Source organism: Silurus aristotelis (assembly GCF_946808225.1).
Source record: "Silurus aristotelis genome assembly, chromosome: 20".
NCBI lineage: Eukaryota > Metazoa > Chordata > Actinopteri > Siluriformes > Siluridae > Silurus > Silurus aristotelis.
The window spans coordinates 4506389-4527134 of record NC_139593.1 but is presented as its reverse complement, the minus strand read 5'-3'; the positions used below and the strand labels follow the sequence as shown (position 1 = coordinate 4527134).

Genomic DNA, 20746 nt, shown 5'->3' with positions numbered 1-20746 from the left:
TTAGTGTAATTAGTGTATAGTAATTAGTGTATAGTGATTCGTTTAGAGTGATTAGTGTATAGTGATTAGTGTGAAGTGATTAGTGTATAGTGTATAGTGTACAGTGATTAGTGAATAGTGATTAGTGTATAGTGATTAGTGTATAGTGTACAGTGATTAGTGTAGAGTGTATAGTGTACAGTGATTAGTGAATAGTGATTAGTGTAGAGTGATTAGTGTAGAGTGATTAGTGTAGAGTGTGTAGTGTACAGTGATAAGTGAATAGTGATTAGTGTATAGTGATTAGTGAATAGTGATTAGTGATTAGTGTAGCGTGTATAGTGTACAGTGATTAGTGTAAAGTGTATAGTTTACAGTGATTAGTGTAGAGTGATTAGTGTATAGTGATTAGTGTAGAGTATAGAGTGTATAGTTTAGAGTAATTAGTGTGGAGTGATTAGTGTATAGTAAATAGTGTGGAGGGATTCCTGTAGAGTGTATAGTGTAGAGTGTATAGTTTAGAGTGATTAGTGTAATTAGTGTATAGTGATTAGTGTAGAGTGATAAGTGTATAGTTAATAGTGTAGAGTGATTCATGTAGAGTGATTAGTGTAAAGTGTATCGTTTATAGTGATTAGTGTAGAGTGAATATTGTAGAGTGATCAGTGTACAGTGATTAGAGTGGAGTGATTAGTGTAATTAGTGTATAGTGATTAGTGTATAGTGATTAGTGTAGAGTGATAAGTGTAGAGTAATTAGTGTACAGTGATTAGTGTATAGTGATAAGTGTGGTGTAATTAGTATAAAGTGTATAGTGATTATTGTATAGTGATTAGCGTAGAGTGTATAGTGGTTAGTGTATATTAGTGTATAGTAATAAGTGTATAGTGTACAGTGATTGGTGTATAGTGTAAGTTTATAGTGTAAGTGATTAGTGTATTGTGTGTATTGTAAGTGTATGTTGTATAGTGTGTGGTGACTCGGGCTGAACACAAACACGAGAAAGTTAAATTGGGGTTAAAGTGTCTTTATTAGCGACCAGAAATTTGAAGTAAAAGGAAGGGGATAGTGTTCTGGTGCCGGGGTAAGGGAGTGAGGTGTGGCTGGATGCCTCAGGTCCCGACAGGTGGGCTGACTCTGCCACAGTCACCATCGGCTCGTAGGGGTCAGGGTCTTACTGCCTCAGGGCTGATGAGTCTCTTTCACTTACGAGGCGTTGCGAGGGTCCGGGGGAAATTCCTCTTCCACATCTGCCATCTTTAGTCTGTAGTGAGAGAAAGCGGGAGAGAACCGATATTAGTCAGGAGCCCAAGGTTCTTCAACTCATTGTCCTTCCGGCTGCCTTTTATAAGACTCGCCGGGCTCCAATTGAGCTCCAGCCGTGTCTTGTAAGGACGCCATGCCTCCTCGTTTGCTATGCTGGGCTGTGCCGTCCTTACGCACACTGCTGGTGGTTGAGTTTGGAGTGCTTGCCCTTTTGGTACCTGAGGTGGAGGTACGTCATCACAGGTGTAAGGGTATAGTGTAAAGTGATTAGTGGATAGTGTAGGTTGATTAGTGTATAGTGTAAGTGATTAGTGTATATTGTAAGTGATTAGAGTATAGTGTAAGTGATTAGTGTATAGTGTAAGTGATTAGTGTATATTGTAAGTGATTAGAGTATAGTGTAAGTGATTAGTGTATAGTGTAAGTGGTTAGTGTATACTATAAATGGTTAGTGTATAGTGTAAGTGGTTAGTGTATACTGTAAATGGTTAGTGTATAGTGTAAGTGGTTAGTGTATAGTGAAAGTGATTAGTGTATAGTGTGAGTGATTAGTGTATAGTGTGAGTGATTAGTGTATAGTGTAAGTGATAGTGTAAGTGATTAGTCTATAGTGTAAGTGGTTAGTGTATAGTGTAAGTAATTAGTGTATAGTGTAAGTGGTTAGTGTATAGTGTAAGTGATTAGTGTATAGTGTAAGTGGTTAGTGTATAGTGTAAGTGGTTAGTGTATAGTGTAAGTGATTAGTGTATAGTGTAAGTGATTAGTCTATAGTGTAAGTGATAGTGTAAGTGATTAGTGTATAGTGTAAGTAATTAGTGTATTGTGTAAGTGGTTAGTGTATAGTGTGAGTGATTAGTAAACAGTGTAAGTGGTTAGTGTATAGTGTGAGTGATAAGTGTATTGTGTAAGTGATTAGTGTATAGTGTAAGTGGTTAGTGTTTATTGTAAATGGTTAGTGTATAGTGTCAGTGATTAGTGTATAGTGTCAGTGGTTAGTGTATAGTGTAAGTGGTTAGTGTATAGTGTCAGTGGTTAGTGTATAGTGTAAGTGATTAGTGTATATTGTAAGTGGTTAGTGTATTATGTAAGTGGTTAGTGTATAGTGTAAGTGGTTAGTGTATATTGTAAATGGTTAGTGTATTGTGTAAGTGGTTAGTGTATAGTGTAAGTGGTTAGTGTATAGTGTAAGTGGTTAGTGTATAGTGTCAGTGATTAGTGTATAGTTGAAGTGGTTAGTGTATAGTGTAAGTGGTTAGTGTATAGTGTAAGTGATTAGTGTATAGTGTAAGTGATTAGTTTACATTGTAAATGGTTAGTGTTTAGTGTAAGTGATTAGTGATTAGTGTATAGTGTAAGAGATTAGTGTATAGTGTAAGTGGTTAGTGTATTGTGTAAGTGATTAGTGTGTAGTGTAAATGGTTAGTGTATAGTTTAGGTGATTGGTCTATAGTGTAAGTGATTAGTGTATAGTGTAAGTGGTTAGTGTATTGTGTAAGTGATGAGTGTATAGTGTAAGTGATTAGTGTATAGTGAAAGTGATTAGTGTATAGTGTAAGTGGTTAGTGTATAGTGTAAGTGATTAGTGTATAGTGTAAGTGGTTAGTGTATTGTGTAAGTGATTAGTGTATAGTGTAAGTGATTAGTGTATAGTGTAAGTGGTTAGTGTATTGTGTAAGTGATTAGTGTATAGTTTAGGTGATTGGTCTATAGTGTAAGTGATTAGTGTATAGTGTAAGTGGTTAGTGTATAGTGTAAGTGATTAGTGTATAGTGTAAGTGATTAGTGTATAGTGTAAGTGGTTAGTGTATAGTGTCAGTGGTTAGTGTATAGTGTAAGGGGTTAGTGTATAGTGTAAGTGGTTAGTGTATATTGTAAATGGTTAGTGTATTGTGTAAGTGGTTAGTGTATAGTGTAAGTGATTAGTGTATTGTGTAAGTGGTTAGTGTATAGTGTAAGTGGTTAGTGTATAGTGTCAGTGGTTAGTGTATAGTGTAAGTGGTTAGTGTATAGTGTAAGTGGTTAGTGTATATTGTAAATGGTTAGTGTATAGTGTAAGTGGTTAGTGTATAGTGTAAGTGGTTAGTGTATATTGTAAATGGCTAGTGTATTGTGTAAGTGATTAGTGTATTGTGTAAGTGGTTAGTGTATAGTGTAAGTGATTAGTGTATAGTGTAAGTGGTTAGTGTATTGTGTAAGTGATTAGTGTATAGTGTAAGTGATTAGTGTATAGTGTAAGTGGTTAGTGTATAGTGTCAGTGGTTAGTGTATAGTGTAAGTGGTTAGTGTATATTGTAAATGGTTAGTGTATAGTGTAAGTGGTTAGTGTATAGTGTAAGTGATTAGTGTATAGTGTAAGTGGTTAGTGTATAGTGTAAGTGGTTAGTGTATAGTGTAAGTGATTAGTGTATTGTGTAAGTGGTTAGTGTATAGTGTAAGTGATTAGTGTATAGTGTAAGTGGTTAGTGTATTGTGTAAGTTATTAGTGTATATTGTAAGTGGTTAGTGTATAGTGTAAGTGGTTAGTGTATTGTGTAAGTGGTTAGTGTATTGTGTAAGTGGTTAGTGTATAGTGTAAATGGTTAGTGTATAGTGTAAGTGGTTAGTGTATAGTGTCAGTGATTAGTGTATAGTGTAAGTGATTAGTGTATATTGTAAGTGATTAGTGTATTGTGTAAGTGATTACTGTATAGTGTAAGTGGTTAGTGTATTGTGTAAGTGATTAGTGTATAGTGTAAGTGATTAGTGTATATTGTAAATGGTTAGTGTATAGTGAAAGTGATTAGTGTATAGTGAAAGTGATTAGTGTATTGTTTAAGTGAGTAGTGTATTGTGTAAGTGATTAGTGTATAGTGTAAGTGGTTAGTGTAATGTGTAAGTGATTAGCGTATTGTGTAAGTGGTTAGTGTACAGTGTAAGTGGTTAGTGTATAGTGTAAGTGATTAGTGTATAGTGTAAGTGATTAGTGTATTGTGTAAGTGATTAGTGTATAGTGTAAGTGATTAGTGTATTGTGTAAGTGAGTAGTGTATAGTGTAAGTGAGTAGTGTATAGTGTAAGTGATTAGTGTATTGTGTAAGTGATTAGTGTATAGTGTAAGTAAATAGTGTATTGTGTAAGTGATTAGTGTATAGTGTAAGTGATTAGTGTATAGTGTAAATGATTAGTGTATAGTGTAAGTGATTAGTGTATTGTTTAAGTGATTAGTGTAAAGTGTAAGTGATTAGTGTATTGTGTAAGTAATTAGTGTATAGTTTAAGTGAGTAGTGTATTGTGTAAGTGAGTAGTGTATAGTGTAAGTGGTTAGTGTATAGTTTAAGTGAGTAGTGTATTGTGTAAGTGAGTAGTGTATAGTGTAAGTGATTAGTGTATTGTGTAAGTGATTAGTGTATAGTGTAAGGGGTTAGTGTATAGTGTAAGTGATTAGTATATAGTGTAAGTGATTAGTGTATAGTGTAAGTGATTAGTGTATAGTGTAAGTGATTAGTGTATAGTGTAAGTGGTTAGTGTATTGTGTAAGTGATTAGTGTATAGTGTAAGTGAGTAGTGTATTGTGTAAGTGAGTAGTGTATAGTGTAAGTGGTTAGTGTATAGTGTAAGTGATTAGTGTATAGTGTAAGTGGTTAGTGTATAGTGTAAATGATTAGTGTATAGTGTAAGTGATTAGTGTATTGTGTAAGTGATTAGTGTAAAGTGTAAGTGATTAGTGTATTGTGTAAGTAATTAGTGTATAGTTTAAGTGAGTAGTGTATTGTGTAAGTGAGTAGTGTATAGTGTAAGTGAGTAGTGTATAGTGTAAGTGGTTAGTGTATAGTTTAAGTGAGTAGTGTATTGTGTAAGTGAGTAGTGTATAGTGTAAGTGATTAGTGTATTGTGTAAGTGATTAGTGTATAGTGTAAGGGGTTAGTGTATAGTGTAAGTGATTAGTGTATAGTGTAAGTGATTAGTGTATAGTGTAAGTAAATAGTGTATTGTGTAAGTGAGTAGTGTATATTGTAAGTAAATAGTGTATTGTGTAAGTGATTAGTGTATAGTGTAAGTGATTAGTGTATAGTGTAAATGATTAGTGTATAGTGTAAGTGATTAGTGTATTGTTTAAGTGATTAGTGTAAAGTGTAAGTGATTAGTGTATTGTGTAAGTAATTAGTGTATAGTGTAAGTGGTTAGTGTATAGTGTAAGTGATTAGTGTATAGTGTAGGTGAGTAGTGTATAGTGTAAGTGATTAGTGTATAGTGTAAGTGATTAGTGTATTGTGTAAGTGAGTAGTGTATAGTGTAAGTGATTAGTGTATAGTGTAAGGGGTTAGTGTATAGTGTAAGTGATTAGTATATAGTGTAAGTGATTAGTGTATAGTGTAAGTGATTAGTGTATAGTGTAAGTGATTAGTGTATTGTGTAAGTGATTAGTGTATTGTGTAAGTGGTTAGTGTATTGTGTAAGTGATTAGTGTATAGTGTAGGTGAGTAGTGTATAGTGTAAGTGATTAGTGTATAGTGTAAGTGATTAGTGTATTGTGTAAGTGAGTAGTGTATAGTGTAAGTGAGTAGTGTATAGTGTAAGTGATTAGTGTATTGTGTAAGTGATTAGTGTATAGTGTAAGTAAATAGTGTATTGTGTAAGTGATTAGTGTATAGTGTAAGTGATTAGTGTATAGTGTAAATGATTAGTGTATAGTGTAAGTGATTAGTGTATTGTTTAAGTGATTAGTGTAAAGTGTAAGTGATTAGTGTATTGTGTAAGTAATTAGTGTATAGTTTAAGTGAGTAGTGTATTGTGTAAGTGAGTAGTGTATAGTGTAAGTGGTTAGTGTATAGTTTAAGTGAGTAGTGTATTGTGTAAGTGAGTAGTGTATAGTGTAAGTGATTAGTGTATAGTGTAAGGGGTTAGTGTATAGTGTAAGTGATTAGTATATAGTGTAAGTGATTAGTGTATAGTGTAAGTGAGTAGTGTATAGTGTAAGTGGTTAGTGTATAGTGTAAGTGATTAGTGTATAGTGTATAGTGTAAGTGGTTAGTGTATAGTGTAAATGATTAGTGTATAGTGTAAGTGATTAGTGTATTGTGTAAGTGATTAGTGTAAAGTGTAAGTGATTAGTGTATTGTGTAAGTAATTAGTGTATAGTTTAAGTGAGTAGTGTATTGTGTAAGTGAGTAGTGTATAGTGTAAGTGAGTAGTGTATTGTGTAAGTGAGTAGTGTATAGTGTAAGTGGTTAGTGTATAGTTTAAGTGAGTAGTGTATTGTGTAAGTGAGTAGTGTATAGTGTAAGTGATTAGTGTATTGTGTAAGTGATTGGTGTATAGTGTAAGGGGTTAGTGTATAGTGTAAGTGATTAGTGTATAGTGTAAGTGATTAGTGTATAGTGTAAGTAAATAGTGTATTGTGTAAGTGAGTAGTGTATATTGTAAGTGGTTAGTGTATTGTGTAAGTGATTAGTGTATAGTGTAAGTGGTTAGTGTATTGTGTAAGTGGTTAGTGTATTGTGTAAGTGATTAGTGTATAGTGTAGGTGAGTAGTGTATAGTGTAAGTGATTAGTGTATAGTGTAAGTGGTTAGTGTATAGTGTAAGTGAGTAGTGTATTGTGTAAGTGAGTAGTGTATATTGTAAGTGGTTAGTGTATAGTGTAAGTGGTTAGTGTATAGTGTAAGTGATTAGTGTATAGTGTAAATGGTTAGTGTATAGTGTAAGTGATTAGTGTATAGTGTAAGTGAGTAGTGTATTGTGTAAGTGAGTAGTGTATATTGTAAGTGGTTAGTGTATAGTGTAAGTGATTAGTGTATAGTGTAAATCGTTAGTGTATAGTGTAAGTGATTAGTGTATTGTGTAAGTGATTAGTGTAAAGTGTAATTCATTAGTGTATTGTGTAAGTGATTAGTGTAAAGTGTAATTTATTAGTGTATTGTGTAAGTGATTACTGTATAGTGTAAGTGATTAGTGTATAGTGTAAGTGGTTAGTGTATAGTGTAAGTGAGTAGTGTATTGTGTAAGTGGTTAGTGTATAGTGTAAGTGATTAGTGTATAGTGTAAGTGAGTAGTGTATTGTGTAAGTGATTACTGTATAGTGTAAGTGATTAGTGTATAGTGTAAGTGGTTAGTGTATAGTGTAAATGAGTAGTGTATTGTGTAAGTGAGTAGTGTATAGTGTAAGTGGTTAGTGTATAGTGTAAGTGATTAGTGTATAGTGTAAATGGTTAGTGTATAGTGTAAGTGATTAGTGTATAGTGTAAGTGAGTAGTGTATTGTGTAAGTGAGTAGTGTATATTGTAAGTGGTTAGTGTATAGTGTAAGTGGTTAGTGTATAGTGTAAGTGATTAGTGTATAGTGTAAATCGTTAGTGTATAGTGTAAGTGATTAGTGTATTGTGTAAGTGATTAGTGTAAAGTGTAATTCATTAGTGTATTGTGTAAGTGATTAGTGTAAAGTGTAATTTATTAGTGTATTGTGTAAGTGATTACTGTATAGTGTAAGTGATTAGTGTATAGTGTAAGTGGTTAGTGTATAGTGTAAGTGAGTAGTGTATTGTGTAAGTGGTTAGTGTATAGTGTAAGTGAGTAGTGTATTGTGTAAGTGATTACTGTATAGTGTAAGTGATTAGTGTATAGTGTAAGTGGTTAGTGTATAGTGTAAGTGAGTAGTGTATTGTGTAAGTGAGTAGTGTATAGTGTAAGTGATTAGTGTATAGTGTAAGTGGTTAGTGTATAGTGTAAGTGGTTAGTGTATAGTGTAAGTGATTAGTGTATAGTGTAAGTGATTAGTCTATAGTGTAAGTGATAGTGTAAGTGATTAGTGTATAGTGTAAGTAATTAGTGTATTGTGTAAGTGGTTAGTGTATAGTGTGAGTGATTAGTAAACAGTGTAAGTGGTTAGTGTATAGTGTAAGTGATTAGTGTATAGTGTAAGTGAGTAGTGTATTGTGTAAGTGAGTAGTGTATATTGTAAGTGGTTAGTGTATAGTGTAAGTGGTTAGTGTATAGTGTAAGTGATTAGTGTATAGTGTAAATCGTTAGTGTATAGTGTAAGTGATTAGTGTATTGTGTAAGTGATTAGTGTAAAGTGTAATTCATTAGTGTATTGTGTAAGTGATTAGTGTAAAGTGTAATTTATTAGTGTATTGTGTAAGTGATTACTGTATAGTGTAAGTGATTAGTGTATAGTGTAAGTGGTTAGTGTATAGTGTAAGTGGTTAGTGTTTATTGTAAATGGTTAGTGTATAGTGTCAGTGATTAGTGTATAGTGTCAGTGGTTAGTGTATAGTGTAAGTGGTTAGTGTATAGTGTCAGTGGTTAGTGTATAGTGTAAGTGATTAGTGTATATTGTAAGTGGTTAGTGTATTATGTAAGTGGTTAGTGTATAGTGTAAGTGGTTAGTGTATATTGTAAATGGTTAGTGTATTGTGTAAGTGGTTAGTGTATAGTGTAAGTGGTTAGTGTATAGTGTAAGTGGTTAGTGTATAGTGTAAGTGATTAGTTTACATTGTAAATGGTTAGTGTTTAGTGTAAGTGATTAGTGATTAGTGTATAGTGTAAGTGATTAGTGTATAGTGTAAGTGGTTAGTGTATTGTGTAAGTGATTAGTGTGTAGTGTAAATGGTTAGTGTATAGTTTAGGTGATTGGTCTATAGTGTAAGTGATTAGTGTATAGTGTAAGTGGTTAGTGTATTGTGTAAGTGATGAGTGTATAGTGTAAGTGATTATTGTATAGTGAAAGTGATTAGTGTATAGTGTAAGTGGTTAGTGTATAGTGTAAGTGATTAGTGTATAGTGTAAGTGGTTAGTGTATTGTGTAAGTGATTAGTGTATAGTGTAAGTGATTAGTGTATAGTGTAAGTGGTTAGTGTATTGTGTAAGTGATTAGTGTATAGTTTAGGTGATTGGTCTATAGTGTAAGTGATTAGTGTATAGTGTAAGTGGTTAGTGTATAGTGTAAGTGATTAGTGTATTGTGTAAGTGATTAGTGTATAGTGTAAGTGATTAGTGTATAGTGTAAGTGGTTAGTGTATAGTGTTAGTGGTTAGTGTATAGTGTAAGGGGTTAGTGTATATTGTAAATGGTTAGTGTATTGTGTAAGTGGTTAGTGTATAGTGTAAGTGATTAGTGTATTGTGTAAGTGGTTAGTGTATAGTGTAAGTGGTTAGTGTATTGTGTAAGTGGTTAGTTTATAGTGTCAGTGGTTGGTGTATAGTGTAAGTGGTTAGTGTATAGTGTAAGTGGTTAGTGTATATTGTAAATGGTTAGGGTATAGTGTAAGTGGTTAGTGTATAGTGTAAGTGGTTAGTGTATATTGTAAATGGTTAGTGTATTGTGTAAGTGATTAGTGTATTGTGTAAGTGGTTAGTGTATAGTGTAAGTGATTAGTGTATAGTGTAAGTGGTTAGTGTATTGTGTAAGTGATTAGTGTATAGTGTAAGTGATTAGTGTATAGTGTAAGTGGTTAGTGTATAGTGTCAGTGGTTAGTGTATAGTGTAAGTGGTTAGTGTATATTGTAAATGGTTAGTGTATAGTGTAAGTGGTTAGTGTATAGTGTAAGTGATTAGTGTATAGTGTAAGTGGTTAGTGTATAGTGTAAGTGATTAGTGTATTGTGTAAGTGATTAGTGTATAGTGTAAGTGATTAGTGTATAGTGTAAGTGGTTAGTGTATTGTGTAAGTTATTAGTCTATATTGTAAGTGGTTGGTGTATAGTGTAAGTGGTTAGTGTATTGTGTAAGTGGTTAGTGTATTGTGTAAGTGGTTAGTGTATAGTGTAAATGGTTAGTGTATAGTGTAAGTGGTTAGTGTATAGTGTCAGTGATTAGTGTATAGTGTAAGTGATTAGTGTATATTGTAAGTGATTAGTGTATTGTGTAAGTGATTACTGTATAGTGTAAGTGGTTAGTGTATTGTGTAAGTGATTAGTGTATAGTGTAAGTGATTAGTGTATATTGTAAATGGTTAGTGTATAGTGAAAGTGATTAGTGTATAGTGAAAGTGATTAGTGTATTGTTTAAGTGATTAGTGTATTGTGTAAGTGATTAGTGTATAGTGTAAGTGGTTAGTGTAATGTGTAAGTGATTAGCGTATTGTGTAAGTGGTTAGTGTACAGTGTAAGTGGTTAGTGTATAGTGTAAGTGATTAGTGTATAGTGTAAGTGATTAGTGTATTGTGTAAGTGATTAGTGTATAGTGTAAGTGATTAGTGTATAGTGTAAGTGATTAGTGTATTGTGTAAGTGATCAGTGTATAGTGTAAGTGATTAGTGTATTGTGTAAGTGATTAGTGTATAGTGTAAGTGATTAGTGTATAGTGTAAATGATTAGTGTATAGTGTAAGTGATTAGTGTATTGTTTAAGTGATTAGTGTAAAGTGTAAGTGATTAGTGTATTGTGTAAGTAATTAGTGTATAGTTTAAGTGAGTAGTGTATTGTGTAAGTGAGTAGTGTATAGTGTAAGTGGTTAGTGTATAGTTTAAGTGAGTAGTGTATTGTGTAAGTGAGTACTGTATAGTGTAAGTGATTAGTGTATTGTGTAAGTGATTAGTGTATAGTGTAAGGGGTTAGTGTATAGTGTAAGTGATTAGTATATAGTGTAAGTGATTAGTGTATAGTGTAAGTGATTAGTGTATAGTGTAAGTGGTTAGTGTATTGTGTAAGTGATTAGTGTATAGTGTAAGTGAGTAGTGTATTGTGTAAGTGAGTAGTGTATAGTGTAAGTGGTTAGTGTATAGTGTAAGTGATTAGTGTATAGTATAAGTGGTTAGTGTATAGTGTAAATGATTAGTGTATAGTGTAAGTGATTAGTGTATTGTGTAAGTGATTAGTGTAAAGTGTAAGTGATTAGTGTATTGTGTAAGTAATTAGTGTATAGTTTAAGTGAGTAGTGTATTGTGTAAGTGAGTAGTGTATAGTGTAAGTGAGTAGTGTATTGTGTAAGTGAGTAGTGTATAGTGTAAGTGGTTAGTGTATAGTTTAAGTGAGTAGTGTATTGTGTAAGTGAGTAGTGTATAGTGTTAGTGATTAGTGTATTGTGTAAGTGATTAGTGTATAGTGTAAGGGGTTAGTGTATAGTGTAAGTGATTAGTGTATAGTGTAAGTGATTAGTGTATAGTGTAAGTAAATAGTGTATTGTGTAAGTGAGTAGTGTATATTGTAAGTGGTTAGTGTATTGTGTAAGTGATTAGTGTATAGTGTAAGTGGTTAGTGTATTGTGTAAGTGGTTAGTGTATTGTGTAAGTGATTAGTGTATAGTGTAGGTGAGTAGTGTATAGTGTAAGTGATTAGTGTATAGTGTATGTGGTTAGTGTATAGTGTAAGTGAGTAGTGTATTGTGTAAGTGAGTAGTGTATATTGTAAGTGGTTAGTGTATAGTGTAAGTGGTTAGTGTATAGTGTAAGTGATTAGTGTATAGTGTAAATGGTTAGTGTATAGTGTAAGTGATTAGTGTATAGTGTAAGTGAGTAGTGTATTGTGTAAGTGAGTAGTGTATATTGTAAGTGGTTAGTGTATAGTGTAAGTGGTTAGTGTATAGTGTAAGTGATTAGTGTATAGTGTAAATCGTTAGTGTATAGTGTAAGTGATTAGTGTATTGTGTAAGTGATTAGTGTAAAGTGTAATTCATTAGTGTATTGTGTAAGTGATTAGTGTAAAGTGTAATTTATTAGTGTATTGTGTAAGTGATTACTGTATAGTGTAAGTGATTAGTGTATAGTGTAAGTGGTTAGTGTATAGTGTAAGTGAGTAGTGTATTGTGTAAGTGGTTAGTGTATAGTGTAAGTGATTAGTGTATAGTGTAAGTGAGTAGTGTGTTGTGTAAGTGATTACTGTATAGTGTAAGTGATTAGTGTATAGTGTAAGTGATTAGTGTATAGTGTAAGTGATTAGTGTATTGTGTAAGTGATTAGTGTATAGTGTAAGTGATTAGTGTATTGTGTAAGTGATCAGTGTATAGTGTAAGTGATTAGTGTATTGTGTAAGTGATTAGTGTATAGTGTAAGTGATTAGTGTATAGTGTAAATGATTAGTGTATAGTGTAAGTGATTAGTGTATTGTTTAAGTGATTAGTGTAAAGTGTAAGTGATTAGTGTATTGTGTAAGTAATTAGTGTATAGTTTAAGTGAGTAGTGTATTGTGTAAGTGAGTAGTGTATAGTGTAAGTGGTTAGTGTATAGTTTAAGTGAGTAGTGTATTGTGTAAGTGAGTACTGTATAGTGTAAGTGATTAGTGTATTGTGTAAGTGATTAGTGTATAGTGTAAGGGGTTAGTGTATAGTGTAAGTGATTAGTATATAGTGTAAGTGATTAGTGTATAGTGTAAGTGATTAGTGTATAGTGTAAGTGGTTAGTGTATTGTGTAAGTGATTAGTGTATAGTGTAAGTGAGTAGTGTATTGTGTAAGTGAGTAGTGTATAGTGTAAGTGGTTAGTGTATAGTGTAAGTGATTAGTGTATAGTATAAGTGGTTAGTGTATAGTGTAAATGATTAGTGTATAGTGTAAGTGATTAGTGTATTGTGTAAGTGATTAGTGTATAGTGTAAGTGATTAGTGTATTGTGTAAGTAATTAGTGTATAGTTTAAGTGAGTAGTGTATTGTGTAAGTGAGTAGTGTATAGTGTAAGTGAGTAGTGTATTGTGTAAGTGAGTAGTGTATAGTGTAAGTGGTTAGTGTATAGTTTAAGTGAGTAGTGTATTGTGTAAGTGAGTAGTGTATAGTGTAAGTGATTAGTGTATTGTGTAAGTGATTAGTGTATAGTGTAAGGGGTTAGTGTATAGTGTAAGTGATTAGTGTATAGTGTAAGTGATTAGTGTATAGTGTAAGTAAATAGTGTATTGTGTAAGTGAGTAGTGTATATTGTAAGTGGTTAGTGTATTGTGTAAGTGATTAGTGTATAGTGTAAGTGGTTAGTGTATTGTGTAAGTGGTTAGTGTATTGTGTAAGTGATTAGTGTATAGTGTAGGTGAGTAGTGTATAGTGTAAGTGATTAGTGTATAGTGTATGTGGTTAGTGTATAGTGTAAGTGAGTAGTGTATTGTGTAAGTGAGTAGTGTATATTGTAAGTGGTTAGTGTATAGTGTAAGTGGTTAGTGTATAGTGTAAGTGATTAGTGTATAGTGTAAATGGTTAGTGTATAGTGTAAGTGATTAGTGTATAGTGTAAGTGAGTAGTGTATTGTGTAAGTGAGTAGTGTATATTGTAAGTGGTTAGTGTATAGTGTAAGTGGTTAGTGTATAGTGTAAGTGATTAGTGTATAGTGTAAATCGTTAGTGTATAGTGTAAGTGATTAGTGTATTGTGTAAGTGATTAGTGTAAAGTGTAATTCATTAGTGTATTGTGTAAGTGATTAGTGTAAAGTGTAATTTATTAGTGTATTGTGTAAGTGATTACTGTATAGTGTAAGTGATTAGTGTATAGTGTAAGTGGTTAGTGTATAGTGTAAGTGAGTAGTGTATTGTGTAAGTGGTTAGTGTATAGTGTAAGTGATTAGTGTATAGTGTAAGTGAGTAGTGTGTTGTGTAAGTGATTACTGTATAGTGTAAGTGATTAGTGTATAGTGTAAGTGGTTAGTGTATAGTGTAAATGAGTAGTGTATTGTGTAAGTGAGTAGTGTATAGTGTAAGTGGTTAGTGTATAGTGTAAGTGATTAGTGTATAGTGTAAATGGTTAGTGTATAGTGTAAGTGATTAGTGTATAGTGTAAGTGAGTAGTGTATTGTGTAAGTGAGTAGTGTATATTGTAAGTGGTTAGTGTATAGTGTAAGTGGTTAGTGTATAGTGTAAGTGATTAGTGTATATTGTAAATCGTTAGTGTATAGTGTAAGTGATTAGTGTATTGTGTAAGTGATTAGTGTAAAGTGTAATTCATTAGTGTATTGTGTAAGTGATTAGTGTAAAGTGTAATTTATTAGTGTATTGTGTAAGTGATTACTGTATAGTGTAAGTGATTAGTGTATAGTGTAAGTGAGTAGTGTATTGTGTAAGTGGTTAGTGTATAGTGTAAGTGAGTAGTGTATTGTGTAAGTGATTACTGTATAGTGTAAGTGATTAGTGTATAGTGTAAGTGGTTAGTGTATAGTGTAAGTGAGTAGTGTATTGTGTAAGTGAGTAGTGTATAGTGTAAGTGATTAGTGTATAGTGTAAATGGTTAGTGTATAGTGTAAGTGATTAGTGTATTGTGTAAGTGATTAGTGTAAAGTGTAATTCATTAGTGTATTGTGTAAGTGATTAGTGTAAAGTGTAATTTATTAGTGTATAGTGTAAGTGATTAGTGTATAGTGTAAGTGATTAGTGTATTGTGTAAGTGATTAGTGTATAGTGTAAGTGGTTAGTGTATAGTGTAAGTGATTAGTGTATAGTGTAAGTGATTAGTGTATTGTGTAAGTGATTAGTGTATAGTGTAAGTGATTTATTAACTGAGATTAGCAGAGCCAAACTTATCCCCAAAACACTGACGAGTAAAACATTCTTCAAAAAAACTACTTGAGAAATAAACGTATAAATTTGATCAGTATACTTGTCTGTATTTATGTAGAACAATCTGGAATCCATTGTAGCAGATGTAATCATAGTAGCAAATGCATCTTGTTTGCATTGTTCTCTAAATGTAGGAAAATATACTTATTTCGTCATTTAAGAAACATGTTGCATTTATGAAAAGAAAACGTTTCGAGACTGTGTTTATATATATATATATATATATATATATATATATATATATATATATATATATATATTTGTGCGCTTTCCTGCTAGCTTTCTCGCTAACGTGGTGTGTTGAGTTGAGTGATGTTCTTTAGCCTAGAGGATTCCACAATTTGTCTTACAAACTTGGAAACATTAATTCACTGGAGGCATCTATGTTTTTTTTTCCCTTTTTTGCAGATCTGGAACGCATTTAGATGGAAGTCCGACTCGGAAATATCCGACTTTATAGTACAATGGACCAGACAGCCTGGGTTTTTAGATGAACCATCTGGGAGAAATAGAGATGAGGAGGGGAGAATGCAGTTAAAAAAGTCTGTATCAGATACTTTCTGAGCAGCACTAATAATAATAATATTATTAATAATAATAATGATGATAATGATAATCAATAAGACTGGCATGAATGGGATCTGCTAGGGTTCCTGGCACTGCGTTTTCGGTTCTTCGATTGAGCTGAGTCTGGGTTCCACACCCTGTTTGGGAAACGTAATCACGAAGCAATGTGCCGGAGTGGTGAGGAGCAGAGTGGAGAAGGGCGTAGCAGCGAAACTGAGACTCTGAGCTGTTTTGCGGAGGGGAATTTACTTTTCCCATTCTGCAGCAGAAGAAAAGCCTGGAGAGATGCCAGGAGCAACAGAGACAAATGCACAAGGAGCCAGAGGACGTAATATGTAGAGGCGTTTCGAACTTACATACCACACACACAGGTTTGGGTTCTGATGCAGCAATTTCGTAGCAGGACATTGCCTGATGTTCTTCACACACACACACACACACACACACACACACACACACACACACACACACACACACAGAGATTCTGGTTCTGATGCAGTAACTTGCCTAAAGTTCCTTACAAACACACACACAACTTGCCTGACGCTCCTTACTCTTACACACACACACACACACACACACACACACACACACACACATGAAGATTCTGCATATGATGCAGCAACTTGTCTGACGCTCCTTACTCTTACACACAGACACACAGACACACAGACACACAGACACACACACACACACACACACACACACACACACACATGAAGATTCTGCATCTGATGCAGCAACTTGTCTGACGCTCCTTACTCTTACACACAGACACAGAAATAGACACACACACACACACAGATTCTGGTTCTGATGCAGCAACTTGTCTGACGCTCCTTACTCTTACACACAGACACAGAAATAGACACACACACACACACACACACACACACACACACACACACACACATGAAGATTCTGCATCTGATGCAGCAACTTGTCTGACGCTCCTTACTCTTACACACAGACACAGAAATAGACACACACACACACACAGATTCTGGTTCTGATGCAGCAACTTGTCTGACGCTCCTTACTCTTACACACAGACACAGAAATAGACACACACACACACACACACACACACACACAGAGATTCTGGTTCTGATGCAGTAACTTGCCTGAAGTTCCTTACAAACACACACACAACTTGCCTGACGCTCCTTACTCTTACACACAGACACACACACACACACACACACACACACACACACACACACATGAAGATTCTGCATATGATGCAGCAACTTGTCTGACGCTCCTTACTCTTACACACAGACACACACAGACACACACACACACACACACACACACACACATGAAGATTCTGCATCTGATGCAGCAACTTGTCTGACGCTCCTTACTCTTACACACAGACACATAAATAGACACACACACACACACACACACACACACACACACAGATTCTGGTTCTGATGTAGCAGCTTGGCTACAGTTCTTTAGACACACACAAACACATTCTGATTAAGCAAATTGCCTGAAGTCACCCCCCCCCCCCCAACCACACACACACACACACACACACACACACACACACACACACATTGCATGCAGTATAATTTAGTCTCTCATGTCTGCATTGTGACAATCATTGATTGACAGCTTTTTTGAAGAGAGATGCCCTCACTACTCAGACCCCTTAAACACAAACGCACAAATACACACACACACACACACACACAAATCCTTCCCAGACCCCCCCAAAAACCCAGCAGAGCCCATCAGAGGTTTCCCTGGATGATGTCACCTGCCCCGATGGCTGGATTTTCCTGGCATGACATGATACGCTTAGCTTAAGCAGTAGCCGCCAGAATGGGGTGTGTCTCACACATACATACACAGACACACACACACACACACACACACACATACAAACACACTCCTTCGACTCCTAACCTGTCGTTGCAGGTACGGCTGTGGGGCGTGTGCCGTGTGAATAAACTACAAATCCAAAACAAGATCGCACGTTGCCAAAACTCCCTTCAGAAAAAATAAAAAGCCCAGAAAGTTGTGCTGCATGATTATCACCAGGGAATGAAAGATAGAAAGAGAGTGAGAGAGGGAAAGAATGTCCAAATGAGAAGTGAGAGAAGGAGAGAGAGAGAGAGAGAGAGAGAGAGAGAGAGTGTGAGGTCTCTCACGGGTATTAGTAGCCATTGATGATTTAGTCTGGGAAATCGTCTCGGTGCCGACTCTGGAACAAAGCGGAGCTGCCAGGTGTGTCCTTCTAAACACACACAAACACACACACACACACACACACACACACACACACACACACACACCCAATTAAAGACACGTGCACAAACACCCCCCCATCACATACACACACACATGTAGACGTTCATATAAGCATGCACAAACAAACACACCCTGCACAGACACATGAAAAAAATGAAAGCACCCCGTTGTTGTTCATTGTAATGAGGATAGTTGACGCTGTCAAAAGCTGACACAAGATCAACGGCTCGCGTATAAACCTGTCAACGCTGAAAGGTGACACGTCACAAAAGATGAGCGGAGTAGGCCGAGCCATTAGCGAGCTCCATAAGCTGCATTTTTCAGCATTTGAGCCATTTTCAGTGCTTCTGTCAAATTTGCCACAATTTTTAAAAACAACTTTTATACAGATACTTTTAATGGATTAAAACAAATAGATGTCACTGCCTCCCACTGTCTCTTGCTGCCTCTTGCTGTCTCCCACTGCCTCTTAGAGTCTCCCACTATCTCACAATGTCTCTTGCTGCCTGTTATATCCTCTAAATGTCGCTTGCTGCCACTTATAGCCTCTCAATGTCTTTCGCTGCCTCTTAACGCCTTTAAATGTCTCTCACTGTCTTTTAGAGCCTCACACTGTCTCTTGATGCCTTTTAGAGCCTATCGTTGTCTCTTAATGTCTCTTGCTGTCTCTTGTAGCCTCTCAATGTCTCTTGCTTTCTCTTGCTGTCTGTTATAGCCACTCAATGTCTCTTGCTGCCTCTTAGAGCCTTCACTGTCTCTTGCTGCTTCATAGAGCTTCTTACTCTCTCACTTCCTCACTGCCTCTTAGAGCCACTTGTAGTCTCTTAATGACTCTTGCTGTCTCTTTTAGCTTTCAATGTCCCTGGCTGAATCTTGCTGTCTCTTAGAGCCTTCTATATTTTTCTTACTGCCTCTTAGCACCTCTAATTCTCTCTCTCACTGCCTCTTATAGCCTCTTACAGTACTCTTATAGTCTCACTCCCTCTTAGAGACTTTTGCAGTCTCCCACTGTCTTTTAGAGCTCTCTGTGTCTCTTAATGTCTGTTGCTTTCTCTTGCTGTCTCTTATATCCACTTGATGTCTCTTGCTGCCTCTTAGACCCTTTCACTGTCTCTTGCTGCTTTATAGAGCTTCTTACACTCTCACTTGCTTTAAGAGCCTTTGGCAGTCTCTTGCTGTCTCTTAGAGCCTCTCGCTATCTCTTGATGCCTTTTAGAAGCTCTTGCTGTCTTCCAATGTCTCTTGCTGTCTCCTGTAGCCTATCACTGTCTCTGGCAGTCTCTGGCTGCCTTTTAGAGCATCTTGCTGTCTCTCACTGCCTCTTAGAGTCTCTTGCTGTCTCTTGATTTCTTTGAGAGCCTCTCACTATCTCTTGATGCCTCTAGCATTCCGGATGCTAACGTGGAGCTACCAGCTTCAGCACAGTCAGGGCGGACAGAGACACTAAAGCCTACGGGGAGTGGACAGAAGGAGGACTCGTCATATATGTGAACACGAAGTGGTGTAATCCTGGGCATGTGAGCATTATGTGCTGCAGGGACATCGAACTTTAGGCATCACTATTACTTGCCCAGAGAGTTTGGACATGTTATTGCTCACATTGTTTACATCCCCCCATGTGCCCACACGGAGGTAGCGTAAGACCTCATACAGTCCACTGTTGCAAGTTTAAGTCACAACAACAAACAGGTTACAAACACAACACCCAAGGCGCTGTTGTTAATTTCTGGAGACTTTAATCCTGTTACTCTGGACACAACACTACCTGCTTTCTCCCAGTATGTGGACTGTAACACCAGGGGAAATAGGACTATTGATCTACTGTATGCCAATGTAAAGGGTAGCGTAGGTATCAAGGGTCTTCTGAACAGGACGGTGGTTAAGGTTATTTGCATGCCTTATTGCCTATGTTTGTGGATCTATCTATCTATCTATCTATCTATCTATCTATCTATCTATCTGTCTGTCTGTCTGTCTGTCTGTCTGTCTGTCTGTCTGTCTGTCTGTCTGTCTGTCTGTCTGTCTGTCTGTCTGTCTGTCTGTCTGTCTGTCTGTCTGTCTTTTCGCCTTTTAGAGCCTCTTTCTGTCCCTTGATGCCTCTTAGAGCCTCTCTCTCTCTCTCTCTCTCTCTCTCTCTCTCTCTCTGTCTCTCTCTCTCTCTCTCTCTCTCTCTCTCTCTCTCTCACTCTCTCTCTCTCTCTATTTTAGAGCCTCTCAATGTCTCTTGCTTTCTCTTGCAGTCTCTCACTGCCTCATAGAGCCTCTCACTCTCTCTTGCTTTCTCTTAGAGCCACTTACTACCTCTAATTGTCTGTCACTGACTCTGATTGTCTCTCACTACCTCTCACTACTCACATACTCACTGAATATTGGAATATCATTATTTTATATAAGATAATCCTTATCATAAAACAAAATAAATTGTTTTATTATTAGAAAGTTATTAGCTGCTGAACTTTTACTTTTTCACTCACCTTTACAGGGTGGAGGTGAAGATTGAGCACCGTCAGCAATTTTCCAACTGAATCCTGACTAACCATTACTCAAATCTTACCATGATGAGTCACAGTCAGGTGTTTGCACATGCATGTGTGCCCGTGTGAAGGAGGCCTGGGGTGCAGTCAGCTTAAAAAAAGAATCATCCTAAAGGTGTTCAGTGGGGTTAAGAGCTCTATAGCAGGAGACCTTCCACATCTTCCAACACATAGAAAGCATATCTTCGAGGAGCTAGAAAGGATTTAGGTCTCCTAGTTCAATTAAAGGGAAATTTTCATGCTACCATCCAGAGACAATACAATTGTCCGCTTCCAATTTTGCAGGAACAGTGGGAAGAACCACATATGGTTGAAAAAGTCAGGTGTCCCAATACTTTTGCCATATTATGTATCAGTGGAGGTAGTCTCCAGGGTCAGCACTTAGTAGAAGTTGGTATGTTTTCCAACTAAAGCAGGTAATAATTAATTCAATTCTGTTTTTTTTTTTTTTTTTTTTTTCAAGAAGTGATAAAATGATGGACAGATGCAGATAACATCCCATCAATCTCCAAGAGTTTTAATGATTAATCCGTGTAATCCCATGAGACAGAGACGACGTTGTGTTTTCTGACTCAAGGGCTGTTATTGGATCATTGCTGTGAATCAGCTGCCGTCTGGAAATATGGTGACGTGTGTGTGTGTGTGTGTGTGTGTGTGTGTGTGTGTGTGTGTGAGTGTGTGTGTGAGTGTGTGATTAGGAT

General features: G+C 35.7%; 1 long non-coding RNA gene across 2 annotated transcripts; it reads right to left on the bottom strand.

Moving 5' to 3' along the window:
• Nucleotides 1-992: 992 nt before the first annotated feature.
• LOC310715840 lies at nt 993-20338 on the bottom strand. 2 transcript variants are annotated; one of them, XR_014530414.1, is made up of 4 exons: nt 19986-20338; nt 17412-17497; nt 17167-17250; nt 993-1243 (listed from the first exon to the last, which is right to left on the bottom strand). It is a non-coding gene; the product is annotated as an uncharacterized lncRNA (long non-coding RNA). The 2 variants fall into 2 exon arrangements; XR_014530415.1 differs by lacking the exon at nt 19986-20338 and having other exon boundaries at nt 17412-18231.
• Nucleotides 20339-20746: the final 408 nt, after the last annotated feature.